The sequence below is a fragment of the Centrocercus urophasianus genome, unplaced genomic scaffold (assembly GCF_019232065.1).
Source record: "Centrocercus urophasianus isolate 14NV4802_14NV808 unplaced genomic scaffold, USGS_Curo_1.0 seq_11, whole genome shotgun sequence".
Taxonomy (NCBI): Eukaryota; Metazoa; Chordata; class Aves; order Galliformes; family Phasianidae; genus Centrocercus; species Centrocercus urophasianus.
In genome coordinates this window covers 19,552,511-19,576,250 of record NW_024884253.1, presented here as the reverse complement: position 1 = coordinate 19,576,250, position 23,740 = coordinate 19,552,511, and the positions used below count along the sequence as shown (strand labels likewise).

At 42.7% G+C, this 23,740-nt stretch overlaps 1 protein-coding gene across 3 annotated transcripts in view; it reads right to left on the bottom strand.

Moving 5' to 3' along the window:
- Positions 1-16,881, bottom strand: part of RNF19A (ring finger protein 19A, RBR E3 ubiquitin protein ligase) — a 57,054-nt gene extending 40,173 nt beyond the window's left edge. The window contains exon 1 of one of the 3 annotated variants that reach the window (XM_042837864.1): positions 16,807-16,881. The gene's annotated coding sequence lies outside the window, so the exon portion shown is untranslated. Of the gene's footprint in view, positions 1-6,586; positions 6,644-8,422; positions 8,445-16,806 lie in introns of those variants that run through there. The other 2 variants (XM_042837870.1, XM_042837855.1) reach the window with 2 other exon arrangements.
- Between the last annotated feature and the right edge of the window lie 6,859 nt (positions 16,882-23,740).

Below are 23,740 nucleotides of genomic sequence, written 5' to 3'. Positions count from 1 at the left end.
AAAGGAAACCACATACATGACGAAGCCTGCTACATTATCCAACTAATTCTGAAATACAAGTTTGAAAATGGTTTAAACACTAGACTGCTGTAATCCCAAATTTAATTAAAAAGCCATTTCAGCAATTACTTCATTTGATTATGTTTTCTGAAAGAAACTGCAAACTTCCATCTGTCTGCTAATTCATGAATTTGTGAATTACAACATGAACTACAGCATCATGAAAAATACTCTGTCTAAAGTGTCTTCATCTTTTCCAGGCATTTTCTTGAAAGGAATGGGATGTAGCTTTCATGTAAGATACACTCTTTCACTATACCTTTAATATATATTGCATGTTTTTAAAAAATCTGTTTTATTCAAGCATTATAAATCTTTTAATACAATTTTAATACATTCCAGGTATCAGTAACCATGAAAAAAGTCCACTGTCATTTGAATACCCGTCTGCTGTCCTGACTCCCATCACACTGCACAGGAACACTGGATTCCATCAGGACAGCGTCTGCAGAGCACACGAGGTCCTCAGTAGAGATGAAGGATGCAGGAAATCCCTCATCGTGCCCATGCCATAAACCTAAACAACTGTAAGACTACTTTCAAGCACAAAACTAAGCTAACCTCCCTGCCAGTATGTTCTAGCATCTTCTGATCATTAACCTTCTGTACTATTATTCATATAAATATCACATCTCACTGCTGTGAAACCTCAGCTTCTATGAGCCCAGCAGTTTAATGAAATACGGCTTGAAAAAAACACTGACTTTGAAGGACTAATTTAATTTTATTCCAATCTTACTAACTCCTTGTTCTCACATAATTAAAAAAAAAAATAATAATGATGACTTGCAACCTACTCCCCCCCTCATCCATATCTGAGCAGAATTGCCACCTATAGACACTGAAACCTTGGGGCAGCCAGGGCAAGGAAACACATGAGCAGGGACCGACAGGGAAGAACTGCATCAACCTCTGCACCACTTACAGCCATACACAATCACTTGTTGTACAGTGAATTACATATTTCCTAGGTTTACAAACAAACAGTTGAAGGATACTTGTTTCTGCTTTTGTCAGTACATTAGCAGAAAAACAGGAAATGAATCAGACTGAAATAATAAACCTTGAAAAGAAACACGATTCAGTTTTTTGGTCTTACACAAGAACTTTTTTTTTTTAAAGTGATAGAAACTTAGACAATTTGATCTATTGTATGATTATTTTAATAGATTGTACCAGAGCAGTAGAACACAAAAGACAGCCTCTTCCTTTGCTATGGCACAGGACAAATATCTTCAAGTTTCTGCTCTATCACAGTTTCAGGTAGATACTGAACAAATGAAATTTAAGTGGCTCCTATGTAAGCACACAGACTGAGAGTACATTAGCCAAGATAAGAGAAGACAGGTGGGCTGCCAAACGAGCCTCTGTGCCAAATGAGTGAGCTCTCATTTACTCCCCAGCTCAGCCACACAGCAGGCTGTATCTGAAACAGCTCTAGGCCTCTGTTTTACAGATTTGCTGTTGATGCTGCATTTACATTCCTCTAGAACTTCCTCTATTTGTTCCAAATGTTGTCAGCTTTCCCCTGGATAAAGTCTCACCATTGCGTAACAGGTTAAGACATTAAGACTTGGCTCTTCCACAAGTTACTGCTCCAAAAGCCTCCGTATCATTTGAATGTATTATATTTAAACTAAGTATCACAATAAAAAGCCTAAGATGTTGAAGCTGCTCCTCCTCACATCACAAGGAGAATAAGTTTGATTAATCTGATCATAATGCAGCATCAAGAATCAAATCTATTTCCATATCAGCAGCTAGAGTAATTATTTTATCCTTTGAAATATTTGATGAATTCATACTTACTGTTCATAATATTCTAACATACAAATAAATGTTATTTAAGAATGTAAATGTTATTTAAGGAACTTGCGAGGAACAGAAGAAAACTCATGTAGCACTGTGCTCTGCATACACACTGTAACAGCCAGGGACTTCAATGACTGAGGAACCCAATAGGCAGTAATAACAGACACCTAAATGGCAGCAGCACCAAGCACTGCCATTCCCTATCACAGCGATCTAAATCATAAAGGAGACTTTACAACTGCGGCCAAGATACCAGGCTATTTTTTTTCCTTTTACATATAGATTAACAAGTTTCTGGTTTATTTTAGTTCAAGAAAATTTTACAATCACTTCTTGCTACAAAGACTGTGCCATCAAAAGAATAAAGCAGATTTTTATCTTCCTGAGGTAAACTATTCTGTTTAAATCATAAAGCTGTATCTGTACAATATAAAACAGAATTAAGACAACAAGGGTTGCAAAAGCAGGAAAAGATGTAACTTTACCTACAGAACATCTTAATACTGCTAAATTCACTGGAAAGAAACTAACCTACTAAACTCAGGCATCAGCTGAGTTCTCAGGAGCTTAAATTAAAAAGGAAAGGTGAAAACAGTGCATAATTGGCAAGACCAATATTACTCCTATGATATAGACATTCTACTACTAGTTCTAAGAGGAAAGCAAGGGTTTTCAATTCTGCATAAGCAAAATGTGCAGTTCTGCAGTTTTTACTGTCACTCCTATCTCAATTTCAAGCTATCCAAGACTTCTGGCAAAATCTTTTTTCCCCCAAGCCCAAAGGATAGCTGAATTCTTCAAGAAGAGGCCAGAAATTCCCAACCATTTCCTGGGTCCTCTCTCACACATACAAGGCTCCATTCCTCTACTTGCTTTTTTTTGCCCTTCACACTGTGATCATTGTTCCCCAGTATCTTCATCTCATTCTTCATTCTTCTACTAATTTCTGTTTCCCAGTGACTAACCAGTCGATTCAGAAATGAATGACAACAGCAACAAACATTAACTTCAAGTTCTGAAATTACTTCCCAGTGCTAGTGCAAAATCCTCTCTTCCCTGAGGACCATTTATTCCAACCCCCCTCTATCTCTTAAATAAGAGAAGGAGGAAAGACAAAAAGCAGACACACCAAATAAAGAAAAAGCCTTTCCACAAAAAGAAAAAGTGAAAATGATAACAGCAGTCAGAAGCCAGGTTATTTCAACACAGGATGTCACAGGACATTGCCAGCTAATTGCATGGTACGATACAGAGGAAGAACAGAGCCAGGCCATAACCCCAGCTGCACCTCAGTGTGATCACTTGAATTTCAGCTTTGGACTAAACTACTTTTCCTCATGACAACTAGAAGTAGCCCACAAGGAAAAAAAAATGAACAAAACTGCGTCCTGCCCAGGTATGGCTTTTGTGCCACTCACAAGTCTTTCAGCACGCTGACATCCTATTTTCCTCTTTTGTAAAGCATTACTAGACTGGTGATGAAATCCCCCCAGAGCAGGCTGGATGGCTTCAGCTGAACCTGACACTTGTTAGAGCAATTCCATCCCAGGCTGCCAAGCTTTCACAGACACCTGCAGGGGTCAGAAGGGAAAGAGCCTGCACAGCTAGAGCATTCCTCCTGCCTTTGTTTGAAAGGTGGAGGGGAAATCCTCCTTCTAGTCAAGCACACGATAGATTGGCTATGCACACACACAAAAAAATCAGGATACAGTAGGGGTATTCTGGTACTCTTCACATTGTAAAAACATTACGACCAGCACTCATTATCCAGGTAAGCACTGGCACACACCAGCTGACCACGCTTCAGCACACAGGCAAATTCCCTTTGCGTTCCTTTACAGCACAGGGTGAAATAACTCCCTGCTGTCCCTCTGGTTACATTAATATCTGAAATAGCCCAAAGCATAGACTGTTTTTTTCATTTTGTTTTTTTTTGTTTGTTTGTTTGTTTTGTTTTTTTTGTTTTTTTTTAAATCAAAGTCACTGAACTAAAGAAAAATACCTAATATTGTAACAGCAGTCCAATTATCCAAAATTATTAGCTTTGCTCTAAATCTTCTATTTCCTCATTATTTTGCATGCGTCAGAAATATATTAATTAACTACAAACTACACTTAGCTATCCTATCAGTGTAGGAAGGCCCTACAAAGAAATCTGGACAAGCTGAATCACTGGGCTGAGGCCAATGGGATGAAGTTCAACAAGATCAAGTGTAAGGTCACGCACTTTGGCCACAACAACCCCAGGTAACGCTACAGGCTCGGGGTAGACTGGCTGGAAGACTGTGTAGTGGAAAGAGACCTAAGGGTGGTGGCTGATGCTCGACTGAACACGAGCCAGCAATGTGCCCAAGTGGCCATCACCAGGTGGCATCCTGTATCAGAAATAGCCTTGCCAGCAGGAGCAGGGAGGTGATCATCCCTCTGTACTCAGCACTGGTGGGGCCACACCTCAAGTACTGTGTTCAGTTTTGGGTCCCTCACTACAAGAAACACACTGAGGGCTGGGGCATGTTCAGAGAAGGGCGATGAAGCTGTGAGGGGTCTGGAGCACAAGTCTTGTGGGGAACAAATGAAGGAACTGGGATTGTTCAGCCTGGGGAAGACCAGGCTCAGGGAAGACCTTATTGCTCTCTACAACTGCCTGAGAGGAGGTTGTGGTGAGGTGGGGGTCGGCCTCTTCTCCCATATAACTAATGATAAGACTAGAGGGAATGGCCTCAAGTTGCTTCAGGGGAGATTCTGGTTGGACATCAGGAAAAATTTCTTCTCCAAAAGAGAGGTCAGAAGGTGGAATGGGCTGCCCAGGGAGATGGTGGAGTCACTGTCCCTGGAAGTGTTCAAGAAACATTCAGGTGTTGTACTGAGGGACACGGCTTAGTGAAGAAACATTGGTGGTAGGTGGACAACTGGACTGGATGATCTTGGAGGTCTTTTCCAACCCTTGCGATTCTATAACTTGCTACAAGGAAAGTTTTTAACTTGATGCTCGAGATGTCAGATGCTCCAGTAATCTAAAGCTTCACCTTCTTAAAAAATGAGCATTTGTACACAGTTTTGTATGAGGAACACAAGCTTCCTCAAATCTAGAACAAGTTTGTTAAGAGTTAATTCTGGCCTTGCAGTTACAATTTTATGCTGCATGAAGATAATGTTTGTATTTTCCTTTTCTAACAATTACTCTTTTTGAAGATTTAACATTTAATAATATGCCCTGATTAAAGCAAGAGGAAATCAGATCATATCCTGACCAAGGGAGAGCATTTTTATATAAAACACAGGCCTTGTAGTCATATCTAATTCATACCAGGTCTGGCTTGCCAAGAACAATAAAATAATTTGCTTATCATGAATTCAAAAAATGCTTCTCTCAACAAAAAGTACTACTGAGAAGTAGAGCTGAACTGGTAGCAATCTTAGAAATTGTGTTCTTCCCAGAAGACTGACGTATGCAATGTATTACGAAGCATAACATTAGAATAGCACACCTTAATAAAAAGTTCTGATAACAGACCAAAGGAAAAAAAAAGTTTAGTTTTTGAAAACACTAAATATATACTTATAAAGACTGCAGAAATATACACACAGTGCACTCCAAGAATGTGGGTTGGTAGGCAGAAAGGGTTCCTTACAAGTCAGAGCTGCAAAAGAAACCGTCTGCTACTGAAATCTAAAAACAGAAGTTCAGGAGCACAGAGTATTTCAGAGATGAAGGATAATGAAAACAAATGGGTGTCCAAAGCTTACAAACAGTTGATGTTTGTGTATGCATACGCTTATTTGAAGATGCATCCTGATTTAGCAGCCTCTGTCAGTAAAAACTATTATGTTTTAATTAGATTCCTTAAGTAACATCCCAGTTAAGAAAAATATGAGAACAGATGCTGCCTAGTCTATTTTTGGAATACTCTAGGTAAGGACTCACTGAAGAAAAGATGCTGTCCTACAGTGTTAGCGTAGAACACTTCAGCTCTATAAGTCTCTTCTCAACAAGGGAGCTTACCTTCAGAGAGCCTTTTATTTTAAAAAATAAATAGTAAGGATATGCAACAGAGAAAAATCTGTTTCCTATAAAATTCCTATAAAAGACCCATGATGAAAAAATCCCACAGATTTATACACATGGGTAAGGACAAAACGAGGTAAGTTATGTTTCAGTTTTATTCATTTGAGAAAGGAAAGTGAAGTTATTCTGCTTTTGAAGGAAGCTCTTTGAAGTCAGGAGCTTCGCTGTTTATCTGCAACCATTTATTTCCTGCTACAGTTCCAAAGAAAACAGCTACACAAATGCATTAGAGGAAGCAGGTGTATAATTTCATTTAAAAGCTATTAAAGTTTGTTACAAATAAATCTTGTGTCAGTACAGGAGAACATACCCTTCAATACTTGTCTTTCTACATTACAAAAAGGAAAATAATCTCGGAGTTTTCCAAAGAACTAACAACTGCTGGCTCAATAATCTAAAATAGAGAGTAAAATGGCCACAGCACCAGGAAAACTAACATCACTTGAAGTCATTCAGAATTTTCTTCATACATCTCTATCACCACAATTAAATGGTAAAATACTTAGGGACAAGACAGTTAAAAAAATCCAAACTATGCAAGACTGCAGCAATGCAACAGAATTATAATGCAGCACACCATTTGTTTCCACTGCTCCCTCAGGTGGGTTCAGAGTTACTTGTTGTCTTATAAATCGCTTATTACTGTACCTGAAATGATATCAGGACTAATTAAGCCATAGGCAACTTTAAGAAAGGTATTTCTGCAGGAAAAAAAAAACAACATTTCAAAATTTCATAATGCTACTGACATGCAGAGCTAGGCAGTTTGCAGATCTCTGATATTTTAATAGAATTTTCCCCAATGATGCACTGAGCAACTTCATACACACAGGCACACAGCAGATATGTTCGGCAGGCAAATACACATGAAGTTTTCTCCCAAAATGTTAAGATGTTGCACACTAAAGGGTAAGTGCCTCTTCCAAGGTCCATAGCAAGAGACTGCTACAGGGGGCTGCAGCCTCAGTCAGATTCTCTGTGAAATTTGAGTCCTATAAAGAAAGCCCCTGCTGAACTAGCCTAAAAGCTTTAAACTAGCACAGGCAGCTGTCCTGTCTCTCCTGTGGGTTAACCTACAGCAGACATACTGGATAGATTCACTTCAGAGCAGAATCAGATGTTCTGTTTAAACCAGAAGATACCTTTAAGCTAATTTTTTCAGATCTCAACTGAAGCAAGGGCATGCACTTCATTACACTGATGGCTGCGGGTTAGTAGATCCCAAGAGGGAGAGAGCAATAAACAGGAGGCAGCCACAGACTTTAACATCTTAAACTACTGAGGCTATTTGCTGCATTAACGATGTCCTGAGGGTAGCAGCTAAGCTTCCAAATTAGCATGCTACACTATTTTGTGGGAGTAATTCCCAAAAATCAACAATTTGTCAGACCTTACTTGACAAGCCAGACACGAGCAACACAGAGTACAGCAGACCTACCAGAGGCTTAATGTAAGGATGGGTATAACACCTCACGGTTAAACAGCAGATGGTACGGGGGAGGAGAATGTAAGCAGACAGCCAGATTAAGTCAAACTGGAAAAATATAACCATCCTATTGAAAACAGAAACCCAAGTAATAAGAAGTAAAAGGCATTGTGACTCACCTCATTTTTACAATTTAGTATGTCATTTACCCCAAAAGACAACGATCTCTTGTTAAAAGAAAAGCCAGTACTGTTATTACAACTGTCTGTCACTTCCCATTATAACATCCTATTTCCAAATCTGCTTAGTTGCTGCTTCTCAAGCAAACTGGGCTGAAAACTTACATGCTAAGATCTTCAGCACAGTTATTTCAAACAAGCTGCTTAAGCAAATTCTTCAAGGTTTTGGATTTTTCTTGAAAGTTATCATAGAAAAAACAAATCCAAAACTTGAAATATTTCCTCTGGAAAGGCTAAGCACTAGTGTTGCTTTGAGACTGGGATTGGAATTCTGACCTGTGTATTTAGGATGCACATTTTATTGGCCTTGTCAATATTCATTCCAAGAGAGAAATACATAATTTCTAGAGAACAGCACACATTTTAGGTTCTAGGAATCTCTCATGCACTTGAACCAGCCTGGAACTGAACAGGGTCTACCTTTTATTTCCAGATACACAATACAGTAGGGCCAAAGTACCCCAAAATAGAGACTGCAAGCACTAGAGGAAAATGAGTTAACAAGCATAGAGCATGGATAACAAGGAGAACACACAAAGAGCAGCAGAACCGGGAAAGCTGACAGAGGGAGTGCTGCCAAATGGCAGAAGAGAAAGGCATCAGATTAGGCACTGAAAGGGTATAAATTCAGACTGACTTGGAAACTTCTCAATGAAGATCTGAACCGATTAAATTAGAATAGGATTTGGATAAAACACTTGAGCAAGCAGAAAGTAAAAGGTACACTGCTGCTGACAAGAAAAGACAGCAAAAGAGGCTAGTGCTGTCAAAGCATGCCCTCCTCTACAGCTTGGTCCCCCACAGCATGAAGATACTCACAAAACCCCCTTCACACACACGGATCATACTGTCCAGGGCCAATCCTGTAAAGCATGACAGAGTATTATTAGATACGACAAGCTCAAATAGCAGAGGCCTGCTTAGTGAGAAGGTTCCAAACCTGTCAGTGCAATTATTATTTTTAACAACTAGGAAACCACACACAAACCATTAGTAAAAACTTTAAGGATTAATTCTGTTTACTTCATGCAGCTTAGAAATGAGGGTTGAAATACCTTATGATGGTTTTAACTACATAATTTTTACTCCTTTCTCTCCTGTAGAATCTTCACCAGGTCACTACTCAGTATTTCATTTGTTTGTTCTTATCCTTCCCCTTATACTAAAGGAAAAACAGAACAATACTGAAGATTGTGCAAGAGGAAACACAATTTCCTGACAGCAGAACACATGTCAGATTAATACTGCTGAAGCCCTAAAATACTACATACATCCCACTGAAGTATTATGGTTAATATTACTCTTAACAGGTAAGATACTAAAGCATATGGTTAAGGACAGAACCATTTACCAGCCACAGGTGCATGGATCTGGGATGCCCAAGAACTTCACTTCTTTCTATGTTATATAGCAAGTTATGTGTCCAAAGATGCCTGCACTATCAAGTAGGTACAAGTATGCACACAGAAAAAAAGCCATCACAAATACCAAGAAATACCATTAGTGTTGACCTATGAAAAGTTCTCCTTGGCTTCTAACAAAGATCATATCAACCACAAAGCAGGAAGATGAGATAGCTATACACAGCCATTATTCAGATGCCTTAATCAAGGAAAATTATTTCAGCTTTCTGGTTTATTTGGAGTACATCGACAGACTCACTGAAAGGAAACAATTGCCCTAGAGGCAAGATTTAATGCTGCCCAGCCCAGATCAACTACCCAGCATACAGGGCAAAAAACATTCACTAGGGGGAAAAGCAACAGACCAAAAACCACAGCTACATAATTAAGGACTGCAGCTTAACAAGGATAGGCACAAATGGTGATCAGGCTATGCTTGCTTCTTCAACCTGAATTCTGGTATTTCTCAACTGACCTGAAACCCTGAAATGACATGCTGCAGGAACGGAGGAATCAGTTTCACCTTGTTGATACGTGCAACCCTTTATCATTAATAGAAGGTGGCAAAGAAGCCACTTAATTGCTGCAGAAGCCGTGTCCACCTGTTTCTGGCATTTCTAGTGCACTCAATCACGGTTTCCAAGCAAGGAAGCTAAACTACCAGCATCCTGGAGGTATCCTCCTCGCCATCATCACATAAAGGGGAGTTGTGTTTTTAAATTCTGCCCACTATTAAAAGCTGTGCAATTCTCCACCTGTAAAATACACCATTTTGCACAGTGGCTGTTCAAGAAATACACACGTGCAGACAATACCAGAGGTCAATCCTCAGTTAAAGAGTTCCAGTACTTCACAGTCACAGGACAACAAATGTAAACCTGCTCATTCCTCCCTTTTTTGGAAAAAAAAAAACCTGAACACCTTCAATCACTAAAACAACATTTTACCTTAATCACCAAATGCTGCAAAGCCACTCAGGTTCAGTTAAGCATCCTGCCTGTAGTTTCATACTGCAGAACCAAGGCCCACATTTCTGGGATTTCAACGCTGCAGGTGACTCGTTCTGACTTCAGATGGATTGCTTTCACAGTGTGCTTGGGAATTTACACCACTTTCAAAAGAAAACAAAACAAAAAAAAAACACCACCACCAAGATAAAAGCATCGATTTGCTTTCCACAAATGGTTGCATTTCTGTTCGCTGTATTGCCAGCAGGAAGCTCATTCCTTCTGCAGTTCTGATTCTTCTCTCTTGTGAACGATTTTTAGAACAATGCAACCTTACTGAGGTGTGTTTTCCAAATTGCAGGAGGAACACCAACCATATTAAGATAGATTCTTTACTTTTTGCCACCAGAGGTGAACAACAACATATTTACATAGAAGACAGGAGCCATCCCACAAACGGAGCGTATTGTGTCCTCATACTCCTTGTGCATGTGCCATTTTTTGTGTGATGGCTTCAAAACTCATAGAGTGCAAATATTCCAAGTTTGTGGGGGATCATTTCCAAGCCACAGTTCAAACCTAAATTATTCTGTATTTCAACCTAAATCACACTTAAAACTGAAAGGTAATACTGTATGACTCAAAACAACAGAAAATGATAAGGATTAATTACACTGCCCCAAAATAATAATAATAATAATCATCATCATCATCATCACCACAACACCTTGGGAACAAAACCAGGAGAAAAAAAAAAAGCTATGTTGATAAGAAAAGCATGTCCTTGTTCATTCTCTACTCCAACAACACTAGTAGCCATGCAATGGTAACTGATTATGGCAGGGTGCAGGAATTGGAGGAAACCATTCTCAGTAAAACAAGTCTTAGAGAAAAAACTGCAAAGTGTTGCTGGGCAGGACTAAACAAAATGCTTTGAGATGTTTTTATTTCTTAATCCACCCTCTGAGTAAACAACAGCTCCTAGCACAGATTCAATTCAATGACAAAAGATAACTTTATCTGGCACATAGCATACCTTATCTCTACACTAACTAAATTAACACTAAAAACAGAAGAGATTGGTTTTTTTCCAGACACACAGGCATAATCCCAATAATCCAAATTCTTGCAAGGCAGGATCGTTCTCTTTGTTTACCCTTGCTCTCTTTTCTTCAGTGAGTTAATCCATTACCTAACTTATCATGGAATCATCTTTAATTGTTAATAATGGAAAGACTCAGGACTCCTCTGCTGAGCTTACACAGCTCTTTCCTATCCTTGTCCTAGCTGAATTTCTGCCTGGTGTCAGGTCACAGAAGGTAAAGTCCATTTTTTTGCAACTATCCACCACAGGAAAAATCTGAACATACTACCATGTATGAGGGGGAAAAAAATCCACAGCAAACAGGAGCAGGAAAAGGAAGAAAGAGGAAAAAAGTAAATAGTCAAGTAGGAACTTCAGGAGGAAAATGCTTTTGGTTACTACATACAGAAAACTCCTCTGTCCAAACAGAGATGCTTGAAAACCACAGCATTATGAAATTAAAAGAATACAGAAGCACAATAGCTTTGCAGGTTTCTTCTATGCTGTCCCACAGATAAACCTGCACCGACTGCAGGTTTATGTCTGAAAGAAAGCAGCAGTCTGGCTTCACAGGCTACAAACACCAAGGCTCCTGTTGCTTAAAAAGGACACAGAAGTTTGATACCTCCATCTCTGACCCTGAGTAAAAGAGCTCCTGGACTCTCAGGATGTATTTTTAGCAACATCACATAAAAGGAAAGCATGATGCCTTTTTTTGAAGAGGCACACTCAAACAAAAGCTAAGTACCAGATACATCTTTACAGGTAAAACTGAGAAGGAAACTGCTCTTCACAGGAAACTGAAGCGAGGTCTTCAACTCAGCAAAAAACAGTAAGTTTGAAAGCTTTGTTCTATTTATTTTTTGACTTAAAAGTAGAGGAACATAAAGTCAGAACGCCTCCAACTGGATGCACAACAAAGAAACTGAAGATAAACTGAACTGTGATAAAAATCTTTTTTCTAACACGCATTCTAAAAATGAAGATATTAACCTTGGATACACTTCATCTTACAGACACTTCTTTGAATTAATCACCATATTAGACGGCTCACTATGGAAAAACATGAAAGACAGGCCCTAGTTACGACACTTCCCAACAGCTGACCAGAAGGAAAAGTTCTGCAGTAGGCTTCACTCCAGCTCCCTTGCAAGCTGGGTGGTCTCACTGCAGCTATTGCTTATCTTGACCAAATGTTCTTCCACTGTTACATGTTTGAGGGACAGCAGGATGCTCCCTACATAAAGAATTTTTAAATGAAGGAGCAAACATAATCAGCATCTTTGCTGAATACACAGTCCCCTTACATATGTTCAGGTAACACTTGAATGCAACATTCACTGTCTTGGTACAATTAGATCTCAAGACAGGGAAAAGCTGCAGCGTTGAATATGAACATATGGCATCAATTTTTAGGTCATAAAAAGCCCAAAGCACTGGGAGAAAAGCAGTCATCAACTATCTAGTTTAGACAAAGTAAAAGTCTCCTACTTCCTATGAAATGTATCATTTTTTCTCTTCGACCCTGACTTCTGAGCAGTCAAAATTTTCCTTCTCTTGATCAGTTTCACTGAAATATAGTCCTGTGCACTACACGCTTTCAGCAAAGGAAATGGACAGATGATGCATTTAGGCATGGCACCACCAAGTCCTTTCCATGGGAATGCAACCATTAGATATGCCATATGCATATATAAATGTACGTATATAAATAAAGCGCAGCAGCACTAATGCTGCAATGTCACTCCATCAGAGATAACAGCCAGGTAGCACTGTGAAGTCCCCACGGTTCAACTGAAATCTTCAGCGCCAGCTCAGCATGCAGAGTTCTGCAGACCCCCAAGGCGCAGGACCGGGCTGCACACCCAACCCACCCTGCCTTGGAAACCTATCTGGTGAATCCATCTCACCAGAAGTCTCCCTGGGTGCACAACAATGACAGACTGAGCATTTTCAGACAATAATATAACATGATTAACTTGATGTAAGCTGCACAGTGGGATTTTATGTAAAAATCTGACTATTAACCAAGAAACTTAAAAACTCGTACTTCTGTTTACAAAGAATATGCAGCACTAAGGAATCATGATGAGAACAAAGTACCGTGACTCTTACAGCACACAGTTCCTCCAGAGCCATCCATTCCTCTTGCTGAAGAAGCTCTTGTTCAATAAATGGAACAAGTGAAAGGGACAGCCAGGGGCTCCAATTTAGAGCAAGAGCTCTAATCTGCCCTATGGGAACAGCTAAAGGACCTATGGAAAAATGTTTGTTTAACAGTCATTTATCTCAACTATAAATGGAAACAGAACTGACAGAGTCCCACAACAACAGCTTGTCCTGGACAATAACAGGATACTTGCATTAACGGAATGAAGCACTATTTAGGAAGCAAAAGAAGAAAGAAAAATCAAAAACAAGTGACTAACAGCAAACTGAAGCGTAACAAACAAAGATGCCCTTCAAATGCCTTGCTGACGGCGTCGTTAGAAGATATGCTGGCCTCTAAAGAAAGGAAGTTTTAATGGCTAAGGAAACACTGGTATATGTGTAACTTTTATTTAAGCTTATTTCATTAGGACCATCTGCCAGGTTGCTTTACATTAAAGCAGCTCTTGTATCAGCTTTCCAGTCCAGTGTAGTATAACTAGATGTGAAGGGAACCTGATGGAAACTCATCCTTCAACTCATCCATCCATAGACCAAGTTTTCTATGTCACCCTGCACAAGGCAAGCACAGGTGTATTGTTTTGACTTCTGTTCAACAAGATGCCAACAGTCATCCAGCAGATGACCAATTAAGCCACAGTTTAAGAGCAAAAAGCCTACCACAATGTTTCCATGATTTCTCCTACCTTTTCTTATTCTATGGATAAACCCCAACGTAGGGTAAATCTTCTCCTCAAAGAACTTCCATGAAAGTCCAGCAGAAGAGTGCAAAGAAAGGCCTTCCCTGCATCTCTTAATGAAGAAAGACCTCAGAGTGGTACTACAAATGCTTTCTTACAATGCAGCTGTGGGATTTTTCTCTCTTCTCCAAACTCTTTCAACAACTCAAACTAGCATAAGCCATGCACACAACAAGAAAACTGTAACCAAGGCCTGCAATATTCTAATCCTACATAATATCCACAGTTCTCTTTGGGAATCACTGCCGTGTTTCAGAGTCTCAAGTCACGACATTGAACAAGCTGTACTAAGTGAAAAAAAGAAAGAGCCACAAGCACCAGGGAAGGACCAGCAACCTAAACCAAGGTGAGACAGTCCCACAGTGCCTGAGAACTGCCAGAAACGTATGCAACACAACCAGAGATCAATTTAGAAAGAAGCCTGAGCCTTCCTACAACTCAGATAAGAAAGTCTCTTCCACTGATCCCATCAGCTAAAAAAATAACCTTACAAGGAAGTCTGACAGTGAGGTGATTGTCACTTTACAGAAGCTTGGAATAAATCAGTCTACCTATAAATATCAGCAATAGACAAAAGACCTACTTATATGACTTACCACCACTAAAAATATGTAACTAAGAGCGCCTGAAGAATAATTTCTTACACAAACACTTAAGAGGGAAGGACTGAAATTCTACTTTAACAGAAAAAAAAACACACACAAGTCTGGTGGAACACAGATCCCTTAGTTGAAACTCACAGCTGTGTATTTGGAGTTTTATTTCTCTATGAGTTAAAACAGAAGACAATATCTGAAACGTAACCTATGCACAACAGCAAAAAAAATTCTGTTTTCCTTAAAGATTACTTCACCATAAAAGACAAACAACTACAGAAGAGATGTTGGATCAGATCATGGAGAAAACTTCAAGTAATCAAAAATTGAAGGAAGTCCACCCTTGTGAAATATGAGGAATATCAGGAACTCTATTTCCTAGGAACTGACGGACCTTCCTTCATGTTTTTCTTACAGGGAAAAAAGAAAGCAAAACCACCAACACACTGATAAAATCAAAGCCCAAAACAATCACTTCTGCAGGGCCTGATGTAACATTTGTCCTTCCTGGCAGCAGCCCACCTCCAGGTATTCAAACATATTTAACAATTTTAGGTCCAACAGCATTCTCAGCATCCCCAAGCTGTGTTGCATGCGGCAGTACATCCAGCTACACATCTTCCACCAGTTAATATAGAATGGACAACAGAAACTCAGCTCTATGGCAAATGCAAAAAGAGAAAAAAATGACTTTAACTTCCTCACGGACAAGCCCAAGTTAAAATGAGCATCTTTACTGCTCCTTCACAGAGCATTCGCTGACGCTACAGATCAGAGCAGTTCACAGCTCAGCCTCATGCCAGGAACCACGCTGAGAAAAGGAGGGTCTGAAACGTGCATCGATCCATTTGTTCCAGTCAGGTATTAAAATCTATTCTGTTATGCTGGTATGCAGTGTCTAGGTCCAACTCCACAAACAAATCACAAAGATAATTATGGGTGTCTGACCATGGGCCAGAGTAAACTGATCCCATAATAGAGACCACAAACTTGGCTAAAAGCCATCGTAGGTGCAGAACAGCTGAGTTGTACTTCAGAGTTCAAAGACCTTTCCTAGCACTTCCAAACCAGAAGTCCTCTGAAAAGATTTTGGCACCCTAAAAAGGGAGTTTGTTTGTCTGCCCGTTTGTCTGGAAATGGAGAAAGGTATCTTTGCAAAGAATCCTTTTGATAAGTCTGAAGAATATCAGCTTCACTGAGTAAAGCAGAATGGCCGGGAAGAACCACCTACTCACTGGACAAATTCAAAGTCTAAAGGTTTGTCACGTGGAGTAACAGTTAAAGACTGTTAATGAATAATAAAACATGCATGCACTTTTTCCATCTAAAGGCTGTACCAAACTGGCAAAAAAATTCAAGGACTCGAACATAACCGCACAACACAAGCTTACCTAACGCGTATGCTGATGTTCTCTGGGAGTGCCACAGCTAAGGGAGTTTTAGTGATTCATTTACTACTGCAGAGCCCGAGGTTTGTACACACCACAAAGGTAAACAAACCCACCTACCAAATGTCTTCCTTCCTCCTGAGCCCCAACCAGCACAATTAAATACAATCTGACAATCACTTTATATAAGAAAAGCAGTATGTTTGCCTGGTGGATGTAAGAGGAAGCAGAGAAAACCACAAATAGACCAATAGATTCCCCCTCTCAGAATTGATGCTGTCCTCTGACTCCAATACAGCTGCCGACACAAACACAACAGCTACAACTCTGCATTTTGTAGATGCTGAACTTCATAAAGCAGAGCTGGAACTCCAGCACGGTGCAGGAAATATGCACGCAGAGATGTTTCCTGTAAACCCTTTAGTGCAGTGATTTTAGGAGCAGCATCGCTGCCAATACACTAAAAGCTTTCATTTTCACTTTCCGCCCCAAGCTGGCCTGGTTCACACGCCATTAAAACGAAATGTTTTCTCATATTTCTGAAAGTTTCGGGTAGAAACATTTCGATGTTTACAGCTAAATAATGGCAGAGCTCGGAAGTCACGCAGCAGCGCCGCCGCCCCGCACACAGCTGAGTGCCGCGCTGCGGGCGATCCCGGAGCACGCGCTTCACTTCGCTCCGAACGTCGAACTGAAAACCCTTTCTACCGAACTTAACAACAATGAAAAACTCATCCGATAATAAAATATTGGAGAATACGCATTTTTTTTTCCTAAACATTTTTTTTTTCTTAACTTTTAAGGAAAAATTAACAGATGTTTTGCACGGTGAGTTTGCGAGCGGGCTTTCCCACCCCGAGAAACCCATTTCCCAACCTGCCCTTTGCCTTTCACAAATAACGCCGTCCTGGATGACAACGGCGATAAAGCATCCATCCATCGCTCCCAGCGCGCAGACACGGCGCTCGCGGCGCTGCCGGCGGGCACGCTTACAGCCGGCGACCACGAGGGCACGAAGGCTGCGCGGGCCGCCACCCCCCCCCGGCTGCGGCTCTTCCTCTCCCCGCTCCCCCTGCGCACGGGACACAGAGCCGCGCCGCGGGGAGACCCGGGCACGGGAACACCCGGCCCGACGCCGCCCACCGCCACCGCTCCGCCTCCGCGGAGGGAAGCCCCGGGCACCCGGACCCGCCGCTCCGGCCCGGGACGCGCGGCCGAGGCAACGCCGGGCGGGGCCTCCCCCGTACCCCGCGAGGAGAGGCGCGGCGTCCCGGGCGGCCGCACGCCGCTACCCACCCAGCGCGGAGCGCGGGCCGGGCCCCCCTCCTCTTCTTTTCTCCTTCCTCCTCCTCGGGGCGGGCCGGGCCCCTCGCCCCGCCCGGGGGGAGCTGAGGGGAGACAATGGGCGCGATGACTTCACCCGGCAGCAATGCGAGGAGCCGCCGCCACCGCCCCCCGCCCCGAGACGCCCCTCTGCCGCTCCCCGGCCGCTCCTCGCCCGGCCCTCGCCCCTCGGGGCTCGGGCCCCCGCCCACGGGCGGCCCCGGCTCGGAACCTCCGCTCCACCTTCCCCTCCGCCACGCTCGGGGCGGCGGCTGCCGGCCCCGGCAGGAGGCCCGAGGGGAGGCCGACTCCCGCCGCGGGGCTCCCCGCTCCCCTCGCCCCCACCCCCGGTACCTGCGAGGCGGCGGCGGGCGGGCGGGCGAGAGAGAGAGAGGGAGGGAGGAAGCGGCGCCGCTCCGCCCGCCGGGTCCGGCCCCACGCAGGAAGCGGCTGTGTGTGTGTGTGAGAGACAGAGAGAGAGGGTGTGCAGCACGGAGGGGCGGCGCTGCCCGCGGAGGAGGCGGCCCCGGCCCCGGCGGTTTCCCGACGCGCTGAGCTCAGCCGCACGGCGCCGCCCCCGCCCTCCCCCGGCCGCTGTTGGGGCGGGCCCGGCAGGCAGTGGGGCGGCCTCCTGGGTCGGGACTGAGGGGCGCCGAGCCGAGGGGTGGGCGGTGGTTGTGGCTTTGGGTGTTCCGTGCCCCCCGGGGCGCCCTGCCTGGGCGGGGTGCGGCGAGTAGCTGTGCGATGGGCTCCGCACTGGGGAGGTGTAGAAGTGCAGGGAGAAGAGTGGAACGCTGAGGCGTTTCGTTGGGTCAGCTTGGGTGCTGACTGACCTGCGGGAAGGACGCGGCCCTGATTTCGTGCCCTAGCGCATCCTATCAGTCCCTTCTCGCCATCAGCCCGGCTGCTCAGTCAGGTTTCTGTCCTTGTGCTGTGACCTTCACCGCTTCTCCTCAGGACTCCCCATCTTCGCAGGAACGCCGCGACTGCCTGCCCTCTCCCTGCACACTTTAGCTGAGCTCCACTTCTGGCTAGCCCCAATCCCCCTTTCCCCCCTCCCCACTCCCCACCCTCTGCCGCACTGGAAGAGTTACCTGCATACATTGCTACTACAGTGGTCTTAAGTCTTGTGCTTTTTTTCCCCTCTCTGGTTAATCATTTCTCATTTGGAGTGAGTGCACTGCCCAGAAGTGGGCTTTGCCCCATGCTCACAGATGCACAGTGGTGCTCCCATGAAGCGGAGATATGTCCCGGTTACCCAGCCTGCATTCAACGTGCACATGTTGCAAAATGAATGGCATGTACCATCGTTTTGCTGTGGAGTTGCAGCGGGTGGTCTGTTACAGGCTTGCACGTATACGTAGCCTTAATCCTGTTCATAGCTCTAAGCCAGCAGGACTGCTCCCAGTGCACAAAACTGAGCATGGATACAGGTCTTTCCATGGTGAGGTGCTTAATCTGTATGATAGAACAGGCAATTGCAGCAAGCAGGGAGGGGAAATGGAAAACAAGGGTAACAGCAATAAAATTACACTGGAATTCTGGTATGTTGTCTACAAACCATGCACTTTCTTCTTTGCTTCCTAGCTAAATAGGTGAGTTGCTGAGGCTCCTGCACTGCAGACATGCACACATCACTTTAGGCTCATCTATAGTTCCCTTGCATGTGGCTGGACAACATACGCAGAAATTATTATGTGTAATCACGCAGGGAAACATCTCGGATGCTTTCTTACGTATTAAATGTGGTGCACAGAAATAAAGTAGAGAAGTGAGGTTGGTTTTAAGGGAGAAAAAGCAAAGGCGAGAGTCAAGATGAATGAGTTGCAGAGGATGGAGAGGGGAACAGACAGCACACAGAACAGCCTGATAAGAGAACACATTTTGAGTGGAACCAGAACAGCAAACCGTTTTACCAACTCAAATGTGCAGCTGTCAGTTGCAATAAAGCAAAAAGCAGCATGAAGAAAAGCAAAGTAATGCAGTATGTATTGGTATCTAAATGTCTAGAGAGATTCAGCAAATCAGTAACAATATTCTGAGGTCTCTTGGCTAATGGTGGAGAACAGGAGGGCAACAGAGGCCAGGTTTTTAAATTCTGCATTGGGAGACAGAGTGGTCGCTGCGGCAGTCTGATGGTTTCCCCTGTAAACTGATGAGGGACAAAAGAGAAAGCTCTATCCAGCTGCCTCCTAAGAGCCACGCAGCAGAGAGCCTGCAGCTACATAGGTGCCTTTTGACAGAAGCGTTCAAAACAGTCAATTAGCAAAATGCAGAATGCACAGGGAGGAAGGAGAGCCATTTCTACGCAAGCAGTACACTAAAATAAATGATAGAGGTTTGTTTTGATTTGTAAGGAGGATATATTTATTTTCTTGTTTGCTTTCTCATTATTTTCATAGAGCAGGATGACAAAGAGATACTGAGGAAAAGCAGGGACTGCCCAGACCCTTCTACAAAAAGGAAATACCTCATGCGCAGTGCATTTTGTCAAGTATACAAGGTTTATGAAAACAAACAAACCTTTCTTTCCAATTTGCTTTCTGGAGAACATCTAAGATTGAAACATTCTGTCTAGATAGCAGGGTATTTAATTCTGCGGCTGCCAGAAACATACAAAGTGCTGTATCAGAATACAAAAATCCAAACAAAACATCCAGTATGTCCTAAAGAGATGTAAGCACACACAGCACACTGTCAAATGTGGAATGGCAAAAATTATAGCAGTGCAAACAGAAGTGAGCAGACAGGGCTGGGAAAGAAAAGTGCTTCTTCCCTTAGTGATGGGGAATGGAGAATGGATATGACATATGACGTGAATAATGTTTTCCTAATTTGGTATATTCTTCTCATTGTCCATGCTAGCGTGGACCACAGGTCTCAGTATAGTGTCAGTACTTACGTGTGCAGCAGTGTTATCTCGTAGGAAAGGCTACTGTGCCTCGGGATGGAACACCAAATGTTTATGTTTAAGTCTTTTAACTCATTTGGAAGAGCATCAAACATGGTGGATAAACGTTTCCGTCCCTCTGATTGCACACCTATCTCTCTCAGAAATTTTCTTGTGACTGTTCAGCCTTTGTAAACAGAAAATCTCCAAAGCCAAACTCTTTTTTTTTCTGTAGATAATTTTGTATTTCCTACAGCCTCTGCCATCATCTGGTCTCAAGTCCATCATTTCTAGAGAAAAAAGAGATATCCTCAGGCTTTCCTCTTCTGCCACAGACATTTGTGTCTCTGAACTTTCTCTCATCTTGTTCTGAAGAACACTCTTTCTTAGGGAATTCACTTCTTTCCTACATCTACCAGCTCAACTCTCTTGCCAAAAACGTATTTTTCTGGAGAGTTTGTCTTCAGCATCCTTCATCCTAAAAATCCATCTTGCAGTATTGCCCCATAAACAGCCGCATTTGTATGACAAGTGTGGCAGAAAATTGATGCGGCAGCAGGAGCAAGTGGCATGGGGCAGGCAGAGAACTGCTGGGATCAATTTTGCTACTGGAGAAAATCTAGTGTAAAAACGCACTTGACTTGCACCTGAAGAAGAAATCCCTTGACCAACTGAAACACCTACGTTATCCACTGAGTGCAAAACATGTCTTTAGACCAGGCATGAAAAAATGCGTGAGAATGAATATCAATACAAAACTGATAAATATATTCTTATATATCATTATATCCGAGATACAAATTGCACAAGGATAGGAAGAGGTGTTGAATTCTGTCAGGTTTCTGTTTACTCTGTGAAAAATCATTTACCGAGCACTGATTATCATCAATTGTATTGAGTGGAGTAGGTTAAAAAATACACATCATGGGAGAAATCCCAGTTAGGATTTTTGTCAAGAAGTGTAATTAACCTGAAGATAGAATGAAAGGATATTTAAACTCAGGATTTCTATGATAAGAAACACATTATAAATGCTTACGAGACTGAATTTAGTATCAAACAGAGCAAGATGAGGTAGATGCTCTCATTGATCTGAGCTACAGAATGGCTAAGTACCAGTAAATAATGTGCAGGCTGAGAATTTCCAAATTCTCAGTATGTCATAATACATTAAAGGTGAATCATGCTGTTAGGGGCTTTTTTTGTCCATCTGGTCCTTTTTCTGGCCTTTAGTTGTGCCAGGTGAGGTTCAGATTGGGTACTGGGAGCAAGTTCTTCTCAGAAAGAGTGTTGAGGCATTGGCCCAGGCTGCACAGGGAGGTGGTGGAATCACCGTCCCTGGAAATGTTCGAGAGATGTGGAGATGTGGCACTGAGGACGTGGTCAGTGGCCATAGTGGGGTTGGGTTGGGGTTGGACTTCGTGATCCTGGTGGTCTTTTCCAGTCCGTAATGATTCTATCATTCTACGATTCTAAGGCTTCCATAGCCACTTCAAACATCAGCTATCTCACAGTTTCATCATGTGATTGAATCAGTTCTCATAGTAGTCAATAAAAAAAAAAAAAAAAAAAAAAAACAAGGGTAGAAAATTCAAGATACCTAGAACTACAGGCCCCAGAACATGCATGCCCTAAGAAAGAAAATCTGCTTAAAGCAATTAAAAAAGAAAAAAAATACACTTTATTGTCCTAGGGCTTGATACTGCATTGCCTGCTATGGTTAGTTCTACTGACTACAGGGAGTAGTGCTGAGTAATGAGCACAAGCTGGAGCTCAGTGAATGAAGAATTCCATTGCAGAGGGAAGCCTTGATTTTTAAAGTTTTGTATCAGTAAATTTAATTATTGTCATTGTTTGGCACTTTATGCTTATCCAATGTAGTGACAATATAGTGGCCAGTGACAACTGGCCATATATACATTTTTTCCACAGCACAGCAGGTTTGGTTTAACTGAAATGGAAGAGCCTAGACAACCAGTTAACCAGCAAACAGTTATGCTGGCCACATGACATCTGAATTCCAATGGTGGGCTGTGTTTTAAACCAGCTCCTTGACAACGTTAGTCTTACAGATCATCCACTACATCTCTGCAAACACTAGATAGTCTATGCATGGCATTTTCTGTGATTTATAAAGATCTCATTCATTATTTTGTTTTTGGGATGTTTTTGTTTTTTTTTTTTTTTGGTTGTTTTCCCCTGCACTGAAGTCCCATGATATATGGAAGTTACAGTGCTTTCTTGGCATGAAGTGCTGGGCATAAACAATGTTATGTAAGTTGTGCCATCGTAGCAAGGAGCCGTACTCTTTAGTGTGTAAGTCCTAGTTATTAAATTATGATCATAAGCAGGATATGGGTGGAAAATGGGAAATATTCTTTTGTTACCTTACACAAATAATGATAATAATTGATCTTATTTTCCAACTCTAAAATCTTCGGAATCCTTGTATCTTCTCAGTTTCTCCACAGTCTGATAGACACTTGTAGACAAGCATATTTGCAAGAGCAGAAAAAGGCCATCAACAACATACTTGCATTTTCTTGTCTTTTTTCTTCTCAGTTTGGAACCTTTATTGTTCTCAAGGTGTCTGCTCATAAAGCACTGTCTCTACTGGTTCTTTAGAGGCGTGCCTCCCCCTAAAGAGGAGGAATAGAATGACCAAGAGAAATCTGGTTGTCGCAATCTAAAAATTGCTCCTAAACACACATCAGCTGTCACTCAGCTTGCAAGGCTCCAAGAGCCTGCAGAAGACTCATTTCGTAGAATCACAGAATCATAGAATGTCTTGGGTTGTATGGGACCTCCAAGACCATGACACTCCAACCCCCCTACTGCATGCAGGGCCACCAACCTCCCCATTTAATACTAGACTAGGCTGCCCAGGGCCCCATCCAATCTGGCCTTGAACACCCCCAGGGATGGGGCATCCACAACCTCTCTGGGCAGCCTGTTCCAGTGCCTCACCACTCTCATAGTAAATAACTTCCCCTGACATCCAACCTAAATCTTCCCTCCCTCAACTTAAAACCATTTCCCCTTGTCCTGCTGTTATCTACCCTTTCAAAGTGTTGGCTACCCTCCTGTTTGTAGACTCCCTTTAGGTACTGAAAGGCTGCAGTGAGGTCACCTCGCAGGCTTTTCTTCTCCTGGCTGAACAAGCCCAGCTCCCTCAGCTTGTCTTTGTAGAGGAGGTGCTCCAGTCCCCTGATCATCTTCATGGCTCTCCTCTGGACCCTTTCCAACAGCTCCCTATCTTTTTCGTACTGGGGGCTCCACACCTGGACACAGCACTCCAGATGGGGCCTCGTAAGTGCAGAGTAAGAGGGACAATCACCTCCCTGTCCCTGCTGGCCACCCCTCTTCTGATGGAGCCCAGAATACCATTTATGAGTTTAAAATTTTGTGAACACCTAAAACTCCAGTTCTGGGTGAAATGTTCAAGCTCTGGAGACCTGTGGAAGTCAGGGACCTATGGGAGAGGATGTGATACCTATGTGCCTCTTTGGAGCTAGCCCCCATTAGAGGTCTGTCACTCCCTGTATCCTTCGGTGGCTTTAACTTGTTAGAAGAAGAAATGAAAAACCAGCAGGAGTT